Genomic DNA, 23,926 nt, shown 5'->3' with positions numbered 1-23,926 from the left:
TCTGAAAGTATTCGACGCAGTACCCGCCGGCGGAAGCAGAGGAAGAGGAAGACCTCCACTCCGTTGGAAGGACCAAGTGGAGAAGGACCTGGCTTCGCTTGAAATATCCAATTGGCGCCACGGAGCGAAAAGAAGAAACGACTGGCGCGCTGTTGTTAACTCGGCTATAATCGCGTAAGCGGTGTCTACGCCAATTAAGAAGAAGAAGCCATAGATTTCTAGCGGTTGGAGATTACAATGCAAAACACACGAATTGGGACTCACGACTAATTAATCCGAAAGGACAACAACTGTATCACACTATTATAAATAGGCTCAATAACCTTGAAATAATATATCCTGGTAAGCCGACATATTGGCCTAGTGATCGTAAAAAAATACATTTAATTGATTTTGCTGTAATCAAAAATATAGATTACCGTCCGAGGTAATCAAATACGGCGGCGTAGAACTTATGAGGAGCATGCCTCACCATCGACGATTTTAATTTAAGTATGCTCTGCCCCCTCCTTTGAAGTTGGTCGCCTTGTCGTGGCGAAGGGGCTTAAGTAAGAGTAAAGTGTGCATCCCAAAGGAAACGCACTCTATTCTTACGAACTAAGTGGGACACTTCATAATTCCCACAATAGTGATATGGATGAATAAAGCCTAGGTTTTACGCCCATCTCCTATTGTGGAAGTATGCGGTCCCCTCCGATGCCCGGGCGAGGTCGGAGGTACAAAAGCCTTCTCTCCGCATACCGGCTCTGCGGACGAGTGACCAACCCTTTCCGGGGTACTCATGGGACCAAAATATGAACGAAAACAATAACACAACAACAACAACAACAACATCAACTAAAACAACCAAATTGACGACAACAGCGACGACTAAGGACATGAACTATAGGAATCCTATTACGGAATCCAAAGAAGACGAACCACTTGCCTCTAGCCAGGAGACGAGTAAGAGTACTACCGGTCATACCAACCACAGTATACCGGTAGATACAGCAGTGAAAACCTCAGATATAAGGGAGGAAGCGTCCACCTCTAAGGCTGCCATGAGCACCAACCAAAGTGCACTGGCGGCTAAAGGAGAGAGCAAAAAGAAGCGCAAGAAATCTCAGAATCAGCTGAGGAAAAACCGGTACCAGAGGGCAGTCTTCATACTAGGGAAGATAGCCAAAGACCAGGCAGCCGGTACCCCAGTTGATGAGGCTGAAACAAAGCGACTCAAATCTATCGTAGAGGAATATGAAAGCTACCTGAAAAGGAAGCAATCACTACCTCAAGAAGAGAGCACTTTTCAGAAAAGAAATCGCTCCATCACAGAAACGGAACTCAGCCCAAAAAACCGAGACGAAGTGAAGGTGAACACAGCGGCACAACAACGGCAAGGCATTTCTGCGATGTAGCCAGGGATAGACTGCAGGTGGCCATCATAGATGGAAATTCCTCCTCTCCGAGCACCATACAGGAGAGATCGACGTCAGATTGTCGAGTATGGTGCTAAGCTATGTACTCGACAATCCTGCGGGTCCTCACCGGAGTTTGACTCCTCTGAGGCCCTCAGGGGCTACAGGGTCATCAAGTGCGCGGACCAGGCCTCGCTAGATTTCCTGACGGATAGTGTTGCTAAAATTAGCAACGCCTTTGTAGGCCTCCAATTAAGGCTTATACCCGCCAGGGATAGGTATTCGCATTTGGCTACCCCCTCTAGAGGAGCCAGGTGAAAAACTCCTGATGTGCATTAAGCTGCAGAACAAATCTGTACCTGGTATAGATGAGTTGCAGCTAATCAAGGAGGAAAAACCGAATAAAGCAAGCAAGCCAATACTAGTGGCCATTTGTGATGAGTCTATTGAGGCTCTGAAGAAGACTGACTACAAAATCAGCTTCGGAATCCGCAAGGTCAGACTAAAAATCTTCCAAGGCGACAAAGCGGCTGACGAAGACGACACGGAAGAGGTCGACGACGTCAGCCAGTTGCTAAGGAATGTGGGCATCGAAGAAACCCGAGATGCCTAATAACTTAAGATGCGTACAGATAAACCTACAGCACTCGAAGAGTACTACAGCGAATCTGACAACCCTCGTGAACCAGGGGGGCATCGACATCAGTCTAGTACAGGAGCCCTGGGTCAATGAAGATACCATTAAAGGGCTAAACAGCAGCAACTATAACCTGTTTTACAGACGGAACAGAGGTAAACCTAGGGCATGCATTCTTTTCAATAAAAGTACAAATGCATTTCTTTGTCCTAATTACAGCACAGCAGATATCACAGTGGTAAAGGTGGAACAGAAGGAAAAGCCCTTCTTCTTGGTCTCGGCCTACTTGGCCCATAACGAAGACATACCACCGGCCCCGCTCACCAGCCTAGTAGAGAAGAACAGGAAGGATGATGTCCTAATAGGGTGCGATGCAAACGCAAGACACACCGTATGGGGTAGCTCCAGTATAAACACCAGAGGTGAGTAACTCTTGCAGTATATTTTGAATAGTAATCTAAGTATTTGCAACAAGGGCGATAAGCCAACTTTTATTTTCCCAATCTCGGATAGGTTTCCGGGGTGGGAGGAAGTGCTTGACCTCACGCTATCAACAGACACAGACAGTCTCGTTGTGGATAACTGGAGGGTATCCGATGAGCCTTCCATGTCGGATCACTCCTGGATACTCTTCAGCATACGCGAGAAGTACAGTGCGTCTCTCACATACCGGAACCCAAGAAGAACGGCATGGGGAAAATTTATCAATATGGCAACAAAATGCCTTGAAAAGGGAGGCAATAAGAGTATAAGGAATCCTCAGGAACTAGATTCAGAAGTAGAGAAGTTGGAAAAAATCTTAACCACAACTTTCAATAAATCCACATCGCTAACAGTTCTGAAAAAGAGAAAGTCTCTTCCTTGGTGGAACAGTGAACTCAAGACTTTGAGAACACACCTAAGGAAAGCTTTCATAGAGAGTTTTAGAACCAAAATCTGACAGCCATATAAAGATATTATGAAAGAATACAAAAAAGCAGTCAGGCAAGCTAAAAACGACTCATGGTGATCTTTCGGCACATCCATAGAAAGTTGCAGAGAAGTTGCTAGGCTGAGTAAAATGCTGTCCAAAGATCATATTAATACTTCCTACATTAGGGCGGAGGGAAGTGATTGGACCTCCTCGGCAAAAGAGTCTCTGGAAGTACTAATCACAACGCACTTCCCCGGGAGTCAGCAAACACCTTCAACGAGGGTTCAACCAGAACCACCGCTGAACGCAGCTAACTATCGAATTCAAATAGTAGACAAAAGAAAAATCAAATATGCCATAAATAGCTTTGCACCATTTAAAGCGGCAGGTCCTGACGGGATTGTGCCCATAATGCTGCAAAAACTGGTAGAACCAATGGTTCTAAGGCTTAAAAGTATATACAAAGCTAGCATTCAACTATCTTACATCCCAAGAAGTTGGAAAAGGAGTAAAGTTGTGTTCCTTCCAACACCAGGCAGAAGAACACACAAGAATGCCAAGGATTTTAGACCCATAAGCCTTACCTCCTTTATGCTGAAGGTACTAGAAAGGCTAATAGATCTACACGTAAGAACAATAACGGCGGAGAAGTTATCCAAGTCCCAACATGTGTACATAAAGGGCCGATCAACCGAAACTGCCCTTCACGAGATGATAAGTGTAATTTAAAAACCACTGCACTACAAAGAATACACCATTGGGGTTGTGTTGGGGGTCCTGTCTTCGCTTCTATGGGTTGCAGCGCTGAACGAAATACTACTCCAACTAAACGGTAAAAGAGTGAAAGCAGTAGCGTATGCAGACGATATAGTGTTGTTGGTATCAGGTATGTTTCCTTCAACAGTCAGCGAGATTATGGAAAGAGCACTTCGTAGGTTAAACCTATGGGCTAAAAACAATGGTCTAGGAGTTAACCCGAACAAAACAGAACTGATGCTATTCACAAGCAGAACCAAAATACCTCAGTTTCCACTTCCTGTACTAAACGGTACAACACTCACTCTATCCCCCACATCTAAGTACTTGGGGGTGGAGATTGACACCAAACTGTCCTGGAAAATAAATATAGAAAAAGAATAAACAACGCATACATGGTCTACTATACTTGTAAGAAAATCGTCAACCAGAATTGAGGCCTCAAACCAAGTATAATCAGGTGGATGTATGCGGCTGTCATAAGACCTATACTTACATATGGAGCTCTGGTATGGTGGCCAGCGCTAAACAAACAATACAACATTAGAAAAAAATGGAATGCAAAGAGTATCATGTGCGGGTGTTACGGGTGCAATCAGGTCATGTCCGACTGATGCGCTCAATGTGATCCTGCATCAACTACCAATGGACATTTTTATTCACAAAACAGCAGCTATTGCGGCGATAAGAATAAAAGAATTGGGAGGTTGGAATCAGCAGAACCACGGACATAGTGTAATTCTAAACAAGCTCACCATTAATAAATCAGACTACATTCTCCCAAAGCTGGATTTCAATAGACACTTCCAGGTGAGGATACCATCTAGACGAGAATGGAGAAGAGGTTCAATAGTAGAAGAAGATACCACCTCAGTCTATACCGACGGGTCCAAAATGGACTGCGGAGTAGGCACGGGGGTATTCTCCGCTGATCTATGCATATCTCTCTCTATACGTCTACAGAACTCGGCTAGCATCTTCCAAGCAGAAGTACTAGGCATAGAAAAAGCCTGCGAAGTTCTATTAGAAAACCACTGGAATATACATAAAGCAACTATATTTACGGATAGCCAGGCGGCCCTCCTGGCATTGTCTTCACCCATGACAAATTCCAGTATAGTTCACAACTGCAAGAGAGCACTAAGCTCAATAAAAGGCAAGATCCAACTAAACTTGATCTGGATTCCCGGCCACAGGAACATTTTCGGTAACGAAAAAGCAGACGAGTTGGCAAAGGCAGGAGCTTTCCTCAATGAATCCGAGGCGGAGCTAATACCAAGCCCGCTAGGATCGATCAAAGGAGAGATCAATAAACAATTTCAACAAATTGCAAACAACAGGTGGAAAGACATTACAAAATGCGTCATAACTAAACAATTATGGCCAACATATGACAGGAAAAGAACCAACGACTTATTAAATAGGTCAAGAAAAAGTATTTACAGAATAACAGCTACCACAACAGGGCACTGGCCATTTGGGGAACATGCGTCCAAAATGGGTATGCCCTACAACGACATCTGCCGTGGCTGCGGAGTAGCAGGGAACAAGGAAACAATCTTCCAATTTCTCTGCGAATGCCCAGCTCTATCACAGATCCGACACAAAACACTCGGAATCCACCAAGCACCAAACCTTGAATGGATTTCCACCAAAAGGATATCGGACATAAGTAGTTGCATCCAAACCTCAAAGTGGTTTGAGAGAGAAGGTGAAACGTATTAGCAGATACAGGAGGTTCTACGAATAGTGTATCAAAATGGCACATCAAGTGCTAATTGAGCCCGATAGGGCTGCACTCCTACCTACCTACCTATGAGCACCGACGGGTTAATCACAGCGACCCCGATAATCCGTTCGTCGCAGAGGACGGAACCCACACTCAACGCATCGAGTCCCAGTGGCGCGTAATTAAACGGTTTTTTATTAAAGACAATTATAACAATTGTTAACTTCAAGAAGAAGTTTAAGGTCACCCTCGGCAGCAAAGACGAGTAGAATGACTCCAATCTCGAGCTGATGTTGAGGAATATCACGCTGAGGTGGTACACTGATGGCTCGAAAATGTCGGAGGGAATCGGTGCAGGGATCGCGGGCCACGCACTAAGCTCTCCATACCCATGGGAGAGTTCCCAAGCATTTTCCAGGCAGAAGTTTTTGCCATAAGTCGGTGTATAGAAATAAACCTCCATCGCAACTATCGCAATAAGAGAATAGCCATTTTCAGCTAAAAGCGATCTCCTCGTACGAAATCAAATCGCTATAAGTGCAGGAGTGCAGGGAAAAGCTGAACAGCCTTGCAGAACGTAACCAGGTACACCTAATTTGTGTGCCTGGTCACAGAGGTATAGCCGGTAATGAACTGGCGGACGAGCTAGCCCACTCCGCAGCCTTCACCAAGATGGTGGGACCTGGACCATAAAGGAGCTACTCCGCAAGGAAGGAGTTGGCAGGGAAGAGCATTGGCAGCAAACACGCGGTATGAGACATGCCAAGTTGCTATTGGGAGGATACAAATTGAGTAGGTTGAAAGTTGTAATAAACCTCCCCAGGAACAAACTCAGGCTACTGGTCGCATGGTATACCGGCCACTGCAAGTTGAATAGGCATCTGTACAACATGGGCCTATCCTCTTGCGTTAACTGCCGGTTCTGCGACTTGGAGCCTGAAACCCCGGAGCACCTGCTGATCGACTGCACAGCAGTCTGTAGACGCAGGACTAAGGCCCTTGGATCAATGTTTCCGGATAGGGATCGCATAGCCTCATTAGCGCCCGGAAGTCTATTGAACTTCATCAATGCCCTGGGGCTAGGTGAGTCTATGTGAGTTAGGAGAGAGCACCATAGACCAAAGGTCGCGGTGCATTCCTCATCTTCAATAAATCAATCAACAATTGCGAAAATTTTTCTAATTTAATTTTTGAGTATATTTGGAGGAAAAATATTTGAAATAATCATTATGATCCTTTTGTTAATTTTTTAGATGCATGTAAACATACTTATAAGCCTTAAACTTTTTTTATTGCAATGGAAAATTTATTTCAAATGGTATTTGGTTAATATGCTTATTTTAAGCAAATAACTAAATAATTACTGAAAAATAAATATGTAGAAACAATGTAGTGAAGTGTAAGTGCATAAAAAGTGCATAATATGAAATAAATAATTACTAGCAATCGAGAAATTGCAAGATAAAATTTACAAAATTTTCAACTTTAAATGCAAATATCTCGAAAACTATTTTCTTAATCTGGAGCATCAGCCCTATCCAACCATACCACATTTAACTCTGAAATCGTGAGATGGTATACTAAAGTTTCCCCCAGAAAGGAATTATATGCGGAAAACTAATGTGTTATACATATATTTCCTGTCATTGGGGTATTATTTGCTTTCTTTATTTCTTTTGGTTCTTCTGTAAAATATCAACGTAAGGTAGCACTGATTACTAGTTATAATGCAACCCTTTTGTTATTGTGCATTATTTAATATAAAATAAATGGTTAGAAACGTATTAGTGAAATGGTAGTGGATATAAAAGTTAAAAATATAACTATAAAATTCATTTTAAACGGGAGAAACACGCATTTTAAATAGTTGAATTTTTGAACTTTGAATGCAAATATCTCAAAAACCTTAAGTCAGCGGGGTATATATTTTTTTAATCTGGAGGACCTCCTCTATCCGTACATACCCATTTTAACACCGAAATCCGGGGATGTTATTCTAAAATTTACCGATTAATTGTTCTGTGATATGGAGTGATAATGTTTTTGTAAATTTTTTTTATACTATATAATTGTGGGGTAAAATTTAGAATAGCATCCCCGGATTTCGGGGATAAAATGGGTATCACTGGAAAGGTGACATTCTCCAGATCACGAAAATATATATATATAATTGACTTATAGTTTTAAAGACATTTGCATTTAAAGTTGAAAAATTTACAGCTTTTACATTGATAATTTGTATAACTTTAACTTTTTCACCTATATTATGCACTTTTCACTTACTAACACTTGGCACGATTCCGATTACTTTGGCGGAGGGGTAAAAAAACCGAATTTCCGTGAAAATGGGGTATGTGCGGATAGGGGAGCTTCTCCAGAGAAGAAATATCCAAAAATAATATACAAATAACCTTTATTTTTTAAAATAATCACGATTAAATGTTCAAAAATTTGCACTAATAACACATGGTATTTCTCTATGTTTCACTAAATTTTTTCACGTTTTTCACTCTGTATATTTAAATAAACATTGAAATAAGTTTACATTTCAATTTTATTTTGGTATATTTTACCTAAATTTATTAATTTAACAAGAAACAACGTTAACTTCGGCTGCACCGAAGCTAATATACCCTTCATAGATTACATTGGTGCCTTAGAAAATAATTTATACCAAATTTCGTAAATATATCTTGTCAAATGCAAAAGTTTTCCATACCAGCAGTTGATTCCGATCGTTCAGTTTGTATGATAGCTATATGCTATAGTTAACCGATCTGAACAATTTCTTCGGAGATTAAGTTGTTGCCTTAGAAAATAATCTATACCAAATTTGGTGAAGATAGATTGGCAAATGTGAAAGTTTTCCATACAAGAACTTCATTCCGATCGTTCAGTTTATATGGCAGCTATATGTTATAGTGGTCCGATATCGGCCGTTCCGACAAATGAGCAGCTTCTTGAAGAGAAAATGACGTTTGCAAAATTTCAAAAGGATATCTTAAAAACTGAGGGACTAGTTCGTATATATACAGACAGATGGACGGACAGACAGACAGACGGACAAGGCTAAATCGACTCAGCTCGACATACTGATCATTTATATACAGTGGACCAATAAAATTTACATACACCTAGTTTTATTAAATTACAACACATTTTTTGGTTTTAAAATTAATGTTTATTGTCGTTTACATATTTCAAAATATGTATATTTAGCATGTATATTGGCTTATCAAAATTTTTATTTTTACACAAATGAAAAAAATACAGGTACAAAAACTTAAAATGAGCTTAATTCGTATCAATAAAGTTTACGTACATTATTTAAACTAACACTGAATACAAAAGTTTGAGACATATTTAGTATTTTGTTGGCCCTCCTTTTGCTGTAATAACTGCCTGTAGACGTCGTGGCATACTTTTTACTAAATTTCTGGTATCATTTTCGGTGATTTTGGCCCACTCAGTCGATAAGGCAGCTTTTAGGGACTCTTTGGATGAAATTCTATGTTTTCGTATACGCTTTTCTAATAAGTCCCAGATATGTTCAATAGGGTTAATGTCTGGTGATTGGGGGCGCGTATGGAGTTGTTTGCAATTGTATAGCAACCATTCACGTACTAGATAAGACGTGTGTTTTGGGTCGTTATCCTGTTGAAAGTAGTAGTGGTTGCTATCAAGACCCAATTTAAGCACACTTGGACGTAAATTATTTTTTAAAATGTCCAAATACATGTACTTATCCATTTTTTCAGTAATAAATTCCAATTGTCCAACTCCAGATGCAGCCATACACCCCCAAACCATTACAATACCCCCACCGTGCTTTACTGTTGCCAATAAATTTTTTTCTTGAAACTCCTCATTGACCTTTCTCCACACTTTTTGTGCCCCATCCGAACCAAATATATTAAATTTTGATTCGTCGCTGAATATAATATTTTCCCAAAACGAATTCGGTTTGTTTACATGTTCTATAGCGAACGCAAACCTCTTTTCCTTATTAACCTTGCTTATGTATGGCTTACGGCGTGCCACTCGTCCATGATAACCAGCACTATACAACACATTCCTTACAGTTTGGGGATTTATTTTTTTTCGTGTACTATCGTATATGTCTTGAGTTAATTTCACTGCGGAAATTCTTGGATTTGTACTAACGGCTGTAACGATATTGCGTTCTTCACGGGGCGTTAAAATTTTTGGTCTACCCGGTCGTGGCTTTGAATGCAAATTCCCAGTATTAATATACGACTTGATAATAGTTTGCACACTTGAATGGGATTTTCCAACCACTTTACCAATTTCACGTAAAGATTTATTTTCTAAATATAATTTTATTATTAATTTTCGCACTTCTAAATGTATTTCTTTACCACGACCCATTGCAACCAACTAAGTCACACTTTTAAGAAAATGACAATAAAACGCATATTAAACTTACCATTTCAATATTATAATTGTTTACAATCAACAATTATGGTGCATTATTTCAGTGAATATAAACACGTTCAGTGAATATTAACAAATTAGGCTGTACTGTGTGTATGTAAACTTTCTTGATGCGTTTTTTGGGGTTTTTCTCTTTCGCAGCGACAATGCCAAGCATAGGGGTAAATTTAACGGGATTAAGATAATGCATCACAATGCACGAATGTTTATTTATCTATTTAGCAAAAAAAATCAGTCGAATGAGACTAGAAAATGTATGTGCGAACATGTTTTAGTTAAGAATAAAGGGTGTATGTAAACTGTATTGGTCCACTGTATATACTTTATAGGGTATCCGACGCTTCCTTCTGGATGTTACAAACTTCGCGACAAACTTAATATACCCTGTTCAGGGTATAAAAATCACTTAGCACACTCATCGTTGAAAAGGTTAGATTGTTTACAATTACGAAGAAACCAAGCCTTGCCACATCTTAAACAGCAAATATGTGGGATTTTTAACAATTTTTCATTGTTTGCTTTTTCGCGTGATTCTTTTTTCTATATTAACTATAAAAAAAATTCTTTCTACATATGTATATGTGTAATATGTGATTTATGTGACTGAAGTACTTTCGGGTAGTACTCCTTTCTGCGTTGGCGGCTTCGGCCGCGCTTTAAAAAATAACCCTGGTCGAGCGAATACCCTGGGTGACTGAAGTACTTTCGCATAGTACTCCTTTCTGCGTTGGCGGCCTTCGGCCGCGCTTTAAAAAAATAATGGTCGAGCGAATACCCGGGGTAACTGAAGTTCTTTCGCATAGAACTCCTTTCTGCGTTAAAATAAAAAAATATATTGAGTTTCGTTAGTATTATATTAAAACAAAATTTCAGTTTTCGTTATAAAATGGTTAAATTTTGGTTATTATTTCTGTCAGCGCTTTCCATTTATTTTTGATACGTTTTTTTGTATATTAGGTGACAATATATATGTATATTATTATTATATAATATTACTATATATACATACATATATATTATTATATAATATTAATTATTTGTTTATTAAATTAAATAATGAACATATCCATATGAATGGATGGAGGAATTTTTGGGAAAAAAGGAATTTCAGCGAATTTCCTTATTATCACATGGCAGCGCTCCACTTCGTTGTAATTTTTAGCACACACATGATGTTCACTAGGGTGGGTCGTTTCCGGACTTTTTTCGCTGCGGGATTTCTAATAGTGCGGAAAAGTTGCCTTAGTACTTCCTGATTCCAATTCAACTTTTTGTTTTGAGATCGGATTGCATCTTCAACCCCAACTATGGCCTTGAAATTTCGGAAATTCGCCTAAAATCGTGAAATTGTCTACCTAGCGCCTTAAATACGCATCTCATGGCAAAATGTATAAAACAAAGGTATTTGTCACGTCATTTGCTACCGAAATGGTATATGTGATCATGGCCGTAGGGCGAACCGTTCCCGAGATACGAGCGAAAAGGCGGCGCGCCACAGCGCAAGGTAAAAATTGTTGCAGCTTTCAGCTAACCTGTATTGGTCACCCAGAACCCACCGCGTGGAGGTGGCTGCTCATCGGGTTCCTCCCAATAACAGCTTCTGATATTTTATAGAGATAAGCTTGGTCTGTGCTAAGTTGGGTCGGATTAATAACCTCAGAAGGTAATTGGCAGGATGGAAAACTTTCAAATTTGACAACAGGCAACTTCTCACAATCAGGGAGCAGTTTACCTATGTCGCCAGAGAATGTATTTGGATTCTTTGAGACACCATCTATGTGTTCGAAAAGAGCACGAAATGGAAGTTCGTTGAAATGTAGAATACAAACAACCCACTGTAATGGCCTACCTATTCTTTCTTCTAGTTTCCGAATGATTCCACATTTCCAACCTGTGTTCGTGTTGGCGCCATCAGCACCGACAACTTCTTGCCATATAGCTTGCGTCTCATCCTCAGTTGACCCGGAAGAGGAGGTGACGTGGCCAAAGTAATGACAACCAGGTTCCGCTATAAGAGAAATATGTTCCTCTTTGACAGTGTCGCGGTAGTACTTTTCACCTTCGCTGACTTGTGTAAGTGTATTGTCTTTGCGGCAGTCAAAATACAGTCCATATACAGAGTCAATACTTTCGGTGTTTTGGAGCTTAACTCCAAAACTTTTTTTTGCCCGACTAATCTTGCATTTGTCAGTGACAAAGCTAGCCTGATCCTTTGTTATCAAACCTGCTTTTTTGGCATCCAGAAAAGCAGATGAAACAATCAAGGCCGTTGCTCTATCACTTACTCCAAACCTTTGGGCAGCTAAAGCAGTGTGTTCTAATACTAGTGTGTTTTGTTTGGTTTTAGAGAATGGAAGAGAAAATTCATCATCAGCATCGTTTTTGGAAGAATCCATGTGCGACGCACCTACATTGTTGTCGTCTGTATAAGAGTCTGGCTGAACTGAATGGTCACGTGTTCTAGCTGATACTTTTCTGGTAAGTGTGATTGTGCTCTGCGAATGGTAGGCACCTTAGGCGCAAGGCACACGCTTAGGCGCAAGGCATACTCGGCGCCCCCCAATCCAGTGTGGTTGGTGCTAGTAAGCACGGACCACGCGGGATGTTGGATGCCGCATGCGTACGCCGACCAAGAACTACCACCTCCTAATCCAGGGTGTTATGCGACTCCCGTGCCCATTGGAACTTTGCAGCCAGGAGGCTAATGTGGCTGTATTATAACGGAGCCTTCCCAACACCGGGCCGAATTGGGAAGTAACGGTGGCCTTACCGCGCCAAGGGTCTCTGGCGTGGCGGACCTTTCATTCCCCATACAGAACATAGACCCGACAGCTCACCCTGTTGAGCCAAGGGTCGCAAGAATTAGATGGAAAACAACAACAAAATAACAAACCCAAAAACTGGCTTTGATGACGGACAAGGGCAACGACTAAGGACAACGGTAGTGGATAAGGAGAAGGAGATCGGAGCAGCGGTAGGTAAGGGAGGTCGAGGGGCTTAGCCGAAGTTTAGCTTCCTCGATGCTCTTACGCCAGAGGAGCGTTCGCTGTTTGAGGAGCACGCCAGGGAGGATGAAGGCGACGTGCCCTCTTGCAGCTGAGCTCAACTGGTGGTAACGCCTGCTGCCGCTGTAGCAGCAACGGACGTAGCCAAGACCCCCGCCGGTAGGTGCAGTGGGTCGGCCTCGAGCGAGTCGCATCAGGCAGAGCCTGACGGCGCAAGTAGAAGAAGGAGGAGAAGGCGCAGAAGAGGTGGGCAACGCCCCCTCCCAGAAGCTGGCCAACCCGGCGGGTGCTATGATCCTCACAGGAAAGGGTTGAGTGGTTCCACCATGAAGTGGTACCTATGGCACCTTCGAGATGGGAAAACCCCGTAGGCAGCGGAGGCTCTAGCCAGGAGCAAGAGCCAAGGAAACAACTTATCTCCGGCAAAGGGGAAAGACATTAACGTGCTAGCTCGCGCGCAAGGCAGCGGTAAAAGCAACCGTGGCCCGGTCAGCTCGGCTCTGACGAGCTCTTGGACGAGGTGTCCAAGGGTGAAGACTACACGGCGTCCTTCCTGGGCATCGACTTCAGGGGAGGTATGATGCAGGTAGACTGCCTGGACGAGTCGTCCGCCGACTGGCTGAGGGAACACGTTCCAAAGCTGGGAGGCTGGACGGGCCCTGTTCTCTGCGCGAAGAGGGTGGAGGATGTGCCAATCATGCACAGCATGACTATGTTCCTCCCTCGGTGCGGGGACAGGACCTATGAGAACGCCCTGAGCCTGGTGAGGAACCAGAACCGGGGGCTCAGTATCTCGTCCTGGTGTGTTGCCGGCAGCAAGAAGGAGAAGCTAGGTGACATAGAAGGATGGAGGTTATACCTCTACATAAACGACGAGTCGTACAAGTATGTCCGGGCCGCGAGCTTCCGCCTGTTCTACAGGTACAGCACGGTCGTCATGCGGCCCTACAAGCCTGCTGACACTGGGAGCAAGGTAGCCAAAACGCCTGCGACTACACATGACAAGGGCGTCGATAACCAGGCAGTGCCGGAGTCCTCCCCGGAGGAAACGAGGTTGAGGTGGACGAGTTGTAGGAGCAGCCCTGCGGGAGCAAGTCCGGACAGGCAGTGCCAGCAACGACAACTGACGTCCCCGAAGATGGCCGGAGCTCGGAGCTACCCTCAACGCAGGAGCTCCTAGACGGACTAAGAGGCCCAATGGACAGCAGTGCGGCTGACGGCGGGGTAGAGGATCTCTCCTTCCTCGAGCCCATTCTATGATGGCCGACACCATGGAAATTGCACAAGTGAACCTGCATCACGCGACGGCAGCCTTAGCTGTCATAACAAGCAGGTTCACTGCGGAGAAATTGGGCACACTGCTGATCCAAGAGCCTTGGGTCTATAGGGAAGAGGTATAGGGCCTCAAGACGGAGGCAAATAAGGTAATCTGGGACCTCTGTAGCGAGAGGCCTAGGACGTGTATAGTTGTCAGAAGCAATATTGATTTCTTTTGCATTTCAGAGTTTCTGACGCAGGATTTGGTGGCGGTGCAGGCCAGGGATACCGAGGGCAAAGATTTCGTCCTGGCCTCAGCATACTTTCCGGGAGAGACAGCAACGGCACCCCCGGAGGCGGTGGAAAGGCTGGTAGAGCACTGCAGGCTGCACAAGCTCCCCCTTATCATCGGTTGCGATGCGAACGTTCACCAGCACTGACTGTAACGTGAGAGGTGAGTCTCTATTAGAATTTGTAGTAGGCAGCAATTTAGCGATAGAAAATGTAGGGTGTGAACCCACATTCATAACTATAAGCAGGAGGGAAGTGTTGGACATCACCCTCAGTAATGAACCTGCAACCGGATTGGTCTCGCAGTGGAGGGTCTCATCGGAACCCTCCCTGTCGGACCATAGAATTGTAAGGTTTGCACTGAGGGCAGGGGTCAAGCTATTCCCTCCTAGACGCAACCCTCGAAGGACCAATTGGAGTGCCTTCAGGGAGAGGCTAGATGAGGGATTAAAGAGGATGGGGCAGACTGACAGCAGCGCCACGGGCCTGGAAATGGAGAGCAGATTGACCGTGCTCAACGGGTCCATCATTAACGCGTATAATGACAGCTGCCCCTTAGGAGTACCCACAGACAAGCGCAATTGCTCCTGGTGGACAAGGAAACTCGCAGACCTAAGGAAGAAGGTACGAAGCCTTTTTAATAAGGCTAAACGTACAGGGGTCTGGGAGGAGTATAGGAGCAACCTGACACTGTACAACAAAGAGATCAGGTCTGCTAAACAGGCTAGCTTTAGGAGATTCTGTGAAAACGTCTCCTCCACACCTGAAGCTGCCAGGCTGCACAAAGCCTTGGCTAAAGGGAAGACGGACACAGTGCTAGCCATCAAAAGGAATGATGGGACGTTCACGACCAGCGCGGAGGACAGAGCTATAGAGCTCTTGCGTGCTCACTTCCCGAAGACCATTCCGGTTTACCGGGGTCAGCCTGCAACTGTACACAGGCCATCCCGCACTGATTGGGCAATTGCTAAACAATTGTTTACTGCGGACTCGATCAGGTGGGCAATGGCCTCGTTCGAAAAGTTCAAGTCTCCGGGAGTGGACGGCATCTTCCCAGCGCTTCTACAGCAGGGTGAGCAGATCCTGACGCCACACCTGATTAGGTTGCTGAGGGAGAGCCTAGCCCTGGCCTACATCCCTGAATTATGGAGGACAGCTGAGGTAATCTTCATACCGAAAGTAGGTAGGAAGGACTACCCTTTGGCTAAATCTTTTAGGCCAATTAGCCTAACCTCCTTCCTACTGAAAACTATGGAGAAGATAATAGACCATCATTTAAGGTCGAAGGAGCTGAAGACTGCACCCCTGCATGCGGCTCAGCATGCATACAGAGCTGGTAGATCGACAAACACGGCTCTGTACCAGTTGACCTCCGAGATAGAGAGTTCACTGGAGAAAGGGGAAGTTATGCTATGCGCCTTTTTGGATATAGAGGGAGCTTTTGACAACACGTCTCATAGAAGTGTAGCCATGGCTCTGGAGGGTAGGAATGTGGCCGCACCGGTGCGCAGATAGATAGAGGTGGTACTGTGCACCAGGGTTGCTGAGACCACAGCAGGGGGCACTAGGATTCGTCTCGGCACAACAAGGGGCTGTCCGCAGGGTGGTGTACTTTCGCCCCTGCTATGGAGCCTTGTTGTAGACGATTTCTTAGCACTGCTAACCGACAACGGCATCCGCTGCCAAGGATATGCGGACGATATAGTGATTATAGCGAGAGGCAAGTTCGAGGACACTCTCTGTGACCTAGTGCAACGAGGTCTAAACCTGGCAAAGGAGTGGTGCAGGGGAGTTGATCTGAGTATCAACCCCTCGAAGACTACCGGGGCTTAGAAACCTCACACTTGGGGGTAAAGAGATTGAGATGACCAGCAAGGTGAAATATCTTGGTCTCACGCTGGATTCCACTTTGCGGTGGAAGCAGCATGTGAACCAAACCCTGGTCAAGGCGACAAAGGCACTAATGGTGTGCAATCGGCTGGCAGGAAAATCCTGGGGTTGCAAGCCAAGGATTGTCAGGTGGTTGTACACCATGATCGTGCGACCGATAATCACATATGGGGCGGTGTCCTGGGCCTCTGTGGCGGCACGGTCCTCGGTAGTGATGGAACTATCGAAGCTTCAGCGGCTAGCATGCGTCTGCATGACGGGCGCTATGAGACCCTGCCCAACGGCGGCGATGGAGGTCCTGCTGGAACTCACACCGCTCCACATAGTGATCGGTCAAGTAGCCAAGCATTCACTCTTGCATATAACGGCAGAGGGATGCGGCAAAGGAAAAATAATCTCGTCCCAGAGGATGGAAATGATAAGTGGCAACAATCCAATTGCCCTCCTCCCGAAGGACGGGATTACAAAAACTATAAATTTCACGAGGAAGTTCAAGGTTACCCTCGGCAGCAAGAGCGAGTGGAATGACTCCACTCTTGAGCTGGCGCTGAGGAATAGTACAGTAAAGTGGTACACTGACGGCTTGAAGACGTCGGAAGGTATTGGTGCAGGTATCGCAGGTCCGCGCACAAGGCTTTCGATACCGATGGGCAGATTTCCCAGTATCTTCCAGGCGGAAGTCTTAGCCATAAGTCGGTGTATAGAGATAAACCTCCATCGCGGCTATCGAAACGAGGGAATAACTATTTTCAGCGATAGCCAAACGGCTCTAAAAGAAAGATCAAATCGCTGCTAGTGAAGGAGTGTAGGGAACGGCTAAACAGCCTATCCGAACTGAACCAAGTACACCTAATTTTGGTACCTGGTCATAGAGGCATAGCCGGCAATGAACTGGCTGACGAACTTGCCCGCTCCGCAGCCTCCACAAACATGGTAGGGCCCGAACCGTTCATTGGGGTGGGCCCACACACTATAAAGGAGCAGCTCCGTAAGGAAGAGAGAGTGGGTAGAGAGGGTCATTGGCAACGGGCGCATGGTATGCGGCATGCCAAGCTACTAATCTCCCAAGGATTAAACTCAGGCTCTTGGTCGCGTTCTATACCGGCCACTGCAAGTTGAAAAGGCACCTGTTCAACCTAGGACTTGCCTCTTGCGCTAACTGCCGGTTTTGCGACAGGGAACCTGAAACCCCGGAGCACCTTTTAATCGACTGCATCGCAGTCTGCAGACGAAGGTCTAAGGCCCTTGGAACCACATTTCCAGATAGGGATCACATCAACTCTCTTGCTCCCAGCAAAATATTAGAATTTATCGTTCTGCTGGGGCTTGATGAGTTCCTGTGAGTTAGGAGAGGGCACAATAGACCCAAGGTCCCAGTGCATACCTCAATCACTTCTATTCTATTCTAAGTGTTGATGTTGAATGATGTTTTGAAAGCTTTTCTTTACGTTCATTTTTCTTTGTAATCCGTTTTGTTTCAGGTAGATCAACACTTCCAATGCGACCAATTCTTCTGGTTCTCTGGTCCAAGAGAAATGATTGTTCATTGATAGGAACTTTCCTTTCCTTTGGACAAGTGCAAGAAGAAAAATAAATGCATTTACAAGCAGCGATGTCAAATAATTTTCCGGCAGAAGAAACAAAGTCGTCTCTTTTAGAGCTCAAACCTATTGGGTTCCTTAAAAACATTTGTTTAAGAGTCAGAAATTTCTTATGGTATGTGGTGAGCATTTGTACAACTCTGGTGTGTGAAACTATCGGAATAGATGACTTTTTGAAAGTATTTTCAACCCCTTTTCGCCCTATACGAAATCTTTCAAACTGATAACACAAAAGAACATCCTGGTAAGTAGGTAACTGGGACTCAGAGAGATTGTACGGATATATGCCAAACACAGGACATTTCTGTCTAAATTTAAATTTAGATACAGACATTATGAGTTCTGTGTACTGTTGAGAGAATATAAGTGATGGAACTCGGCGAAATCACCGACAAGAGTGAAGGAACTCGATGAAAAAATATTTGTGTGGAGACCTATCCGAACGTGTGCTTTGGCGTAGTTGATTGAATGTGAGTGATAGCACTCGGCGAAATCAACGTCAAGAAGTGTGGCCGCAAGCCGATTTTCACCTTGCGCTGTGGCGCGCCGCATTTTCGCTCGTATCTCGGGAACGTTTCGTCCTACGGCCATGATCACATATACCATTTCGGTAGCAAATGACGTGACAAATAACTTTTGTTTTATACATTTTGCCATGAGATGCGTATTTCAGGCGCTAGGTAGACAATTTCACGATTTTGGTCGAATTTCCGAAATTTCAAGGCCGGAGTTGGGGTTGAAGATGCAATCCGATCTCAAAACAAAAAGTTGTATTGGAATCAGGAAGTACTAAGCAACTTTTCCGCACTATTAGAAATCCCGAATCGAAAAAAGTCCGGAATCGACCCACCCTAATGTTCACCACGAGTGTAAAATGAAATTTTTAAAATAAAGACTTCTTCGGCAAAAAAACTGATAAAAGTTTAAAATGTGGATTTATTTAAAAGTTTATAGATTAATTTAATTAATTTGAAGTGAAAAATGTGAGTAAAGTGTGTTTAATGTGGTAAAATAGCATGTTGAAATGTTCGAATTATGGGAATTTTTGAACTTTAAGGTCGAATATCTCGTAAACTAAGCGTTTGCGGTACCCATAACCCTGTATATTTTTTAATTGGGAGGACTTCCTCTCTCCAACGGTACCTTCAAATCGCGGCGCCAAAGAGATCGGAATTGGGCCATGTTCTTTATTTAATTTAATAAACAAATAAGTAATATTATATAGTAATATTATATAATAATAATATATATATTGTCACCTAATATACAAAAAAACGTATCAAAAATAAATGGAAAGCGCTGACAGATATAATAACCAAAATTTAACCATTTTATAACGAAAACTCAAATTTTGTTTTAATATCAGCAAGTTAACCAAAAAATATAACCACTTTATAACGAAACTCAATATATTTTTTATTTTAACGCAGAAAGGAGTACTATGCGAAAGTATTTCAGTCACCCTGGGTATTCGCTCGACCAGGGTTATTTTTTAAAGCGCGGCCGAAGCCGCCAACACAGAAAGGAGTACTACCCGAAAGTACTTCAGTCACATAAATCACATATTACACATATATGTACATATGTAGAAAGAATTTTTTTTATAGTTAATATAGAAAAAAGAATCACGCGAAAAAGCAAACAATGAAAAATTGTTAAAAATCCCACATATCTGCTGTTTAAGATGTGGCAAGGCTTGTTTTCCTCATAATTGTAAACAATCTAACCTTTTCAACGATGAGTGTGCTAAGTGATTTTTAAATTAATAAATTTAGGTAAAATATACCAAAATAAAAGTGAAATGTGAACTTATTTCAATGTACATTTAAATATACAGAGTGAAAAACGTCAAAAAATTTACTGAAACATAGAGAAATACCATGTGTTATTAGCGCAAATTTTTTAACTTTTAATCGTGATTATTTTAAAAAATAAAAGTTATTTTTATATTATTTTTGGATATTTCTTCTCTGGAGAAGCTCCCCTATCCTCCGCCAAAGTAGTCGGAATCGTGCCGTCAGTGGCAATTACATATATATATTTTCGTGATCTCGAGAACGTCACATTTCCAGTGATACCAATTTTATTCCCGAAATCCGGGGATGTTATTCTAAATCCCAGCCTAACTGTGAATTGTTATCGTTTTGTTTTCTCATAGATGGTGAGGAAAATGTGAATTGAGTGTTTTATTTTAAATGCCAAAAAATAGAAAAAGGCTGGGATTTAGATTAGCATCCCCGGATTTCGGGGATAAAATGGGTATCACTGGAAATGTGGCGTTCTCCAGATCACGAAAATATATACATTTAGTTGCCGCTGACTTATAGTTTTTAAGATATTTGCATTTAAAGATGAAAAATTAGCAACTTTTATATTGATAATTTGCTTATTGTGAATAACTTTTTCACTTATATTATGCACTTTTCACTTACTAACACTTCACTTTAACGTTTTTGTATATAAATTTCTTTAATATTTATTGCAAATAAAGCTTTATTTTAATTATTTAATTTTAGTTAAATTCACAGCATTTTCACAACAAGAATAGGGTTGCATACTAGCAAATAAATGGTATTGCCATATCTGCCTAGTTGTCAACAAAAGAAAATAAGCAAAAACATTATACCCCAAATACATACATAAATGGAAAACGCAATATCTTTAGCAATTTCTTATAACAGAAAAACAGTTGCCGGTGTTGGATCCGTCAGAGTTATGTTTTTTGAAAGAAGAGTTATTTTTTTGTAATAAGAGTTATTTTTTTTAAATAAGAGTTATTTTTTTTTAAATAAGAGTTTTTTTTTTAAATAAGAGTTATTTTTTTGAAATAAGAGTTTTTTTTGAAATAAGAGTTATTTTTTTTGAAATAAGAGTTTTTTTTTGAAATAAGAGTTATTTTTTTTGAAATGCGGCCGAAGGCCGCCAGTAGAAAAAGGAATTCTACGCGAAAGAAATCTGAACACCCCGGTGTTGGATCGGCCAGGGTTATTTTTTTTGAAATGCGGCCGAAGGCCGCCAGTACAGAAAGGAATTCTACGCGAATTCAGCGCCGCGCTTCAAAAAAAAAATAACCCTGGTCGATCCAACACCGGGGTGTTCAGAGTTATTTCGCGTATAACTCCTTTCTGTACTGGCGGCCTTCGGCCGCATTTCAAAAAAAATAACCCGGGGTATTCAGTGGAGAAAGGAGTTCTACGCGAAGGAACTCTGAACACCCCGGTCTGAACATTTCGGTGTTGGATCGACGATGAACAATTAGACAGAATTTGATCAACTAGAATAATTTTTAAAGTTTGGATAAAAAGTTGTAATACCGTGAAGGGTATAACTCCTTTTTTAACACTTCATTTTCTTTAACGGGAATAATTCTAGCAACAATTGTACTGTTAATTTTCAAACTAAGTATTGTTTCTTTTTTTGTTTCGCTTTTACTTATAAATTTGGTGAAGCAATTAGCAAGTGTGGTTAATGATTTTTGAATATTTTCATTTATTTAAATTGGTTTTTTATTAAAAAAATATAATTAAAAAATGTGTGCACAACGATCAGGTATGTTATCAAATATATCTAAATTTTTAATAAAGTATTCTCTGTAGATTTCGATGAACCTTCCACCAGCCGCGGTGTACGTAGAAGTGATCTTACCGTTGCAGAATTAAGAAGGATGTGGAATATAACAAAAGTTGTTCAGACATTTAGCACTAGGGAGCAATGCATTGCCTTTGCGGAACAAGATGGCTTAATTTTGAGCAATAAATTGTGCCGCAAGCACAAAAGACCCATGATCCCCACTCTATCGGGGAATAATACGGTGGGATCTTTTAGATGCCGTAGAGGTAGTTGCCGTTCGCTGGCCGCAATATCGAGGGCCAAAGGCACTTGGTTTGACAATGCAAGGATACCATTGCCTCAGATTTTTTATCTGATGTTCGCATACGCTTCTCACTGGTGTCAGACTGAAGTCAGAAAAAACAGCTTTATAGCTATTTTGTCAACAGCCACCATATGCGATTGGTACAGCTACTGTCGAGAAGCCGTTGTGTTGTATCAAGTAGATCAGGAAGAGGCTGTGGGGGAAAATTGGTGGTCCCGGAAAAATAGTACAAATAGATGAAAGCAAGTTTGGAAAACGAAAATACAATAAAGGTAATAACTCTTATATATATACAATTTTACGTACTAACTTATTTTCTCATATTTCAGGTAGAAGAGTTGAAGGTCACTGGGTACTGGGCATGGTAGAGGATGGGAGCGAGGACTTGAGATTGGAAGTGTGTCCCGAGAACATAAGATCTGCTGAGGTGCTCATACCTATTATCAAGAAGCACGTGGCGGAAGGGTCAATTATATGTACCGACTTTTGGAGGGCATATAATTGCCTTTCCGATCATGGGTATGAGCACCGAAGGGTCAATCATAGTGATCCGGATAATCCCTTTGTCGCCCCAGACGGGACACACACTCAAAGGATTGAGTCACAGTGGCGTGTCATAAAACGATACTTGTTAAAGGACAATTACGCGAACCAACAAAATTTTACAGATTTAATTATTGAATATCTGTGGCGTAAAACTATACGCAGAAACCACGAAGACCCATTCGAAAAGCTTTTACAAGCAATAAAGCATACATACCAACCTTAAATTTGTTTTTGGTTTTATTTATGACAAAATATTTTTTATATTAAAATCTGTGGCGTAAAACTATACGCAGAAACCACGAAGACCCATTCGAAAAGCTTTTACAAGCAATAAAGCATACATACCAACCTTAAATTTGTTTTTGGTTTTATTTATGACAAAATATTTTTTATATTAAAATTTTTTCAGGTATTTGGGGTATAATGTTTTTGCTTATTTTCTTTTGTTGACAACTAGGCAGATATGGCAATACCATTTATTTGCTAGTATGCAACCCTATTCTTGTTGTGAAAATGCTGTGAATTTAACTAAAATTAAATAATTAAAATAAAGCTTTATTTGCAATAAATATTAAAGAAATTTATATACAAAAACGTTAAAGTGAAGTGTTAGTAAGTGAAAAGTGCATAATATAAGTGAAAAAGTTATTCACAATAAGCAAATTATCAATATAAAAGTTGCTAATTTTTCATCTTTAAATGCAAATATCTTAAAAACTATAAGTCAGCGGCAACTAAATGTATATATTTTCGTGATCTGGAGAACGCCACCTTTCCAGTGACACCCATTTTATCCCCGAAATCCGGGGATGCTAATCTAAATTTTACCCTAGAAAAAAACTGACGCTCATTTTGAGACGCTCTCCCACTGGAATAAGTTGGGCATTTTTTTATCTCTGCTAAAAGTTAGCACTAGCTTGGATGATCTCCTTCAATTACCTTTATAATTAAAACCCCGCATATACAGATGCTATTCTATATCGTAACCTGGTCAAATTCACTTTAATGTAAATTGTTGTGCCTAATACAATTTTAACGACTTTCCACATTACACCATTTTTGTAAGTTATCCTAATTTGAACATTCACAATTATACTCTCATTACAATATGTAAAAAAAGTTGCATAACTTTTCCAATTGTTCGTTTTAATTGAAAGCCAAGTAAATATTAAACTTTTCTACAAGCGGTGCATATGTGCATACTTATTAATTACTAATAGACAGTTCAGTTTCTTCAATTGTTTTGTAGCATACCGATGGAACAAAATTCACGCATAAATCTCTAACCAGTTTTTCACGCTCATTTTTGATTTTTTTTTTTAATCAAACATATAAAATATTTACATGAGTACTGAAGCGAAAATGTTTAATATTTTCATGTACAAGGTTGAGTTTCAAGCACTGTAAGTAAAATGTTGATCATTATACTTACAAAAAGCAGTACCTAGAATGTCTTCTTTAGTATTATTAAAATTATAATCCGTTTAGAATTTTTACACTCTTGTAAATTTTCATCAAAAGCTAATGTATTCGGAACCCTTATCATTCATTTGTTTTCATACTTTACACAATTGT

At 41.6% G+C, this 23,926-nt stretch overlaps 1 pseudogene; it reads left to right on the top strand.

The window, feature by feature from the left end:
- Positions 1 to 20,413: 20,413 nt before the first annotated feature.
- LOC126765719 (uncharacterized) lies at positions 20,414 to 23,280 on the top strand (annotated as a pseudogene).
- The last annotated feature ends 646 nt before the right edge of the window (positions 23,281 to 23,926 follow it).

This window comes from Bactrocera neohumeralis, unplaced genomic scaffold, assembly GCF_024586455.1.
Source record: "Bactrocera neohumeralis isolate Rockhampton unplaced genomic scaffold, APGP_CSIRO_Bneo_wtdbg2-racon-allhic-juicebox.fasta_v2 cluster11, whole genome shotgun sequence".
Lineage (NCBI taxonomy): Eukaryota > Metazoa > Arthropoda > Insecta > Diptera > Tephritidae > Bactrocera > Bactrocera neohumeralis.
Note: the sequence above shows the minus strand (reverse complement) of the source record. Positions and strands in the feature narration are given on the sequence as shown.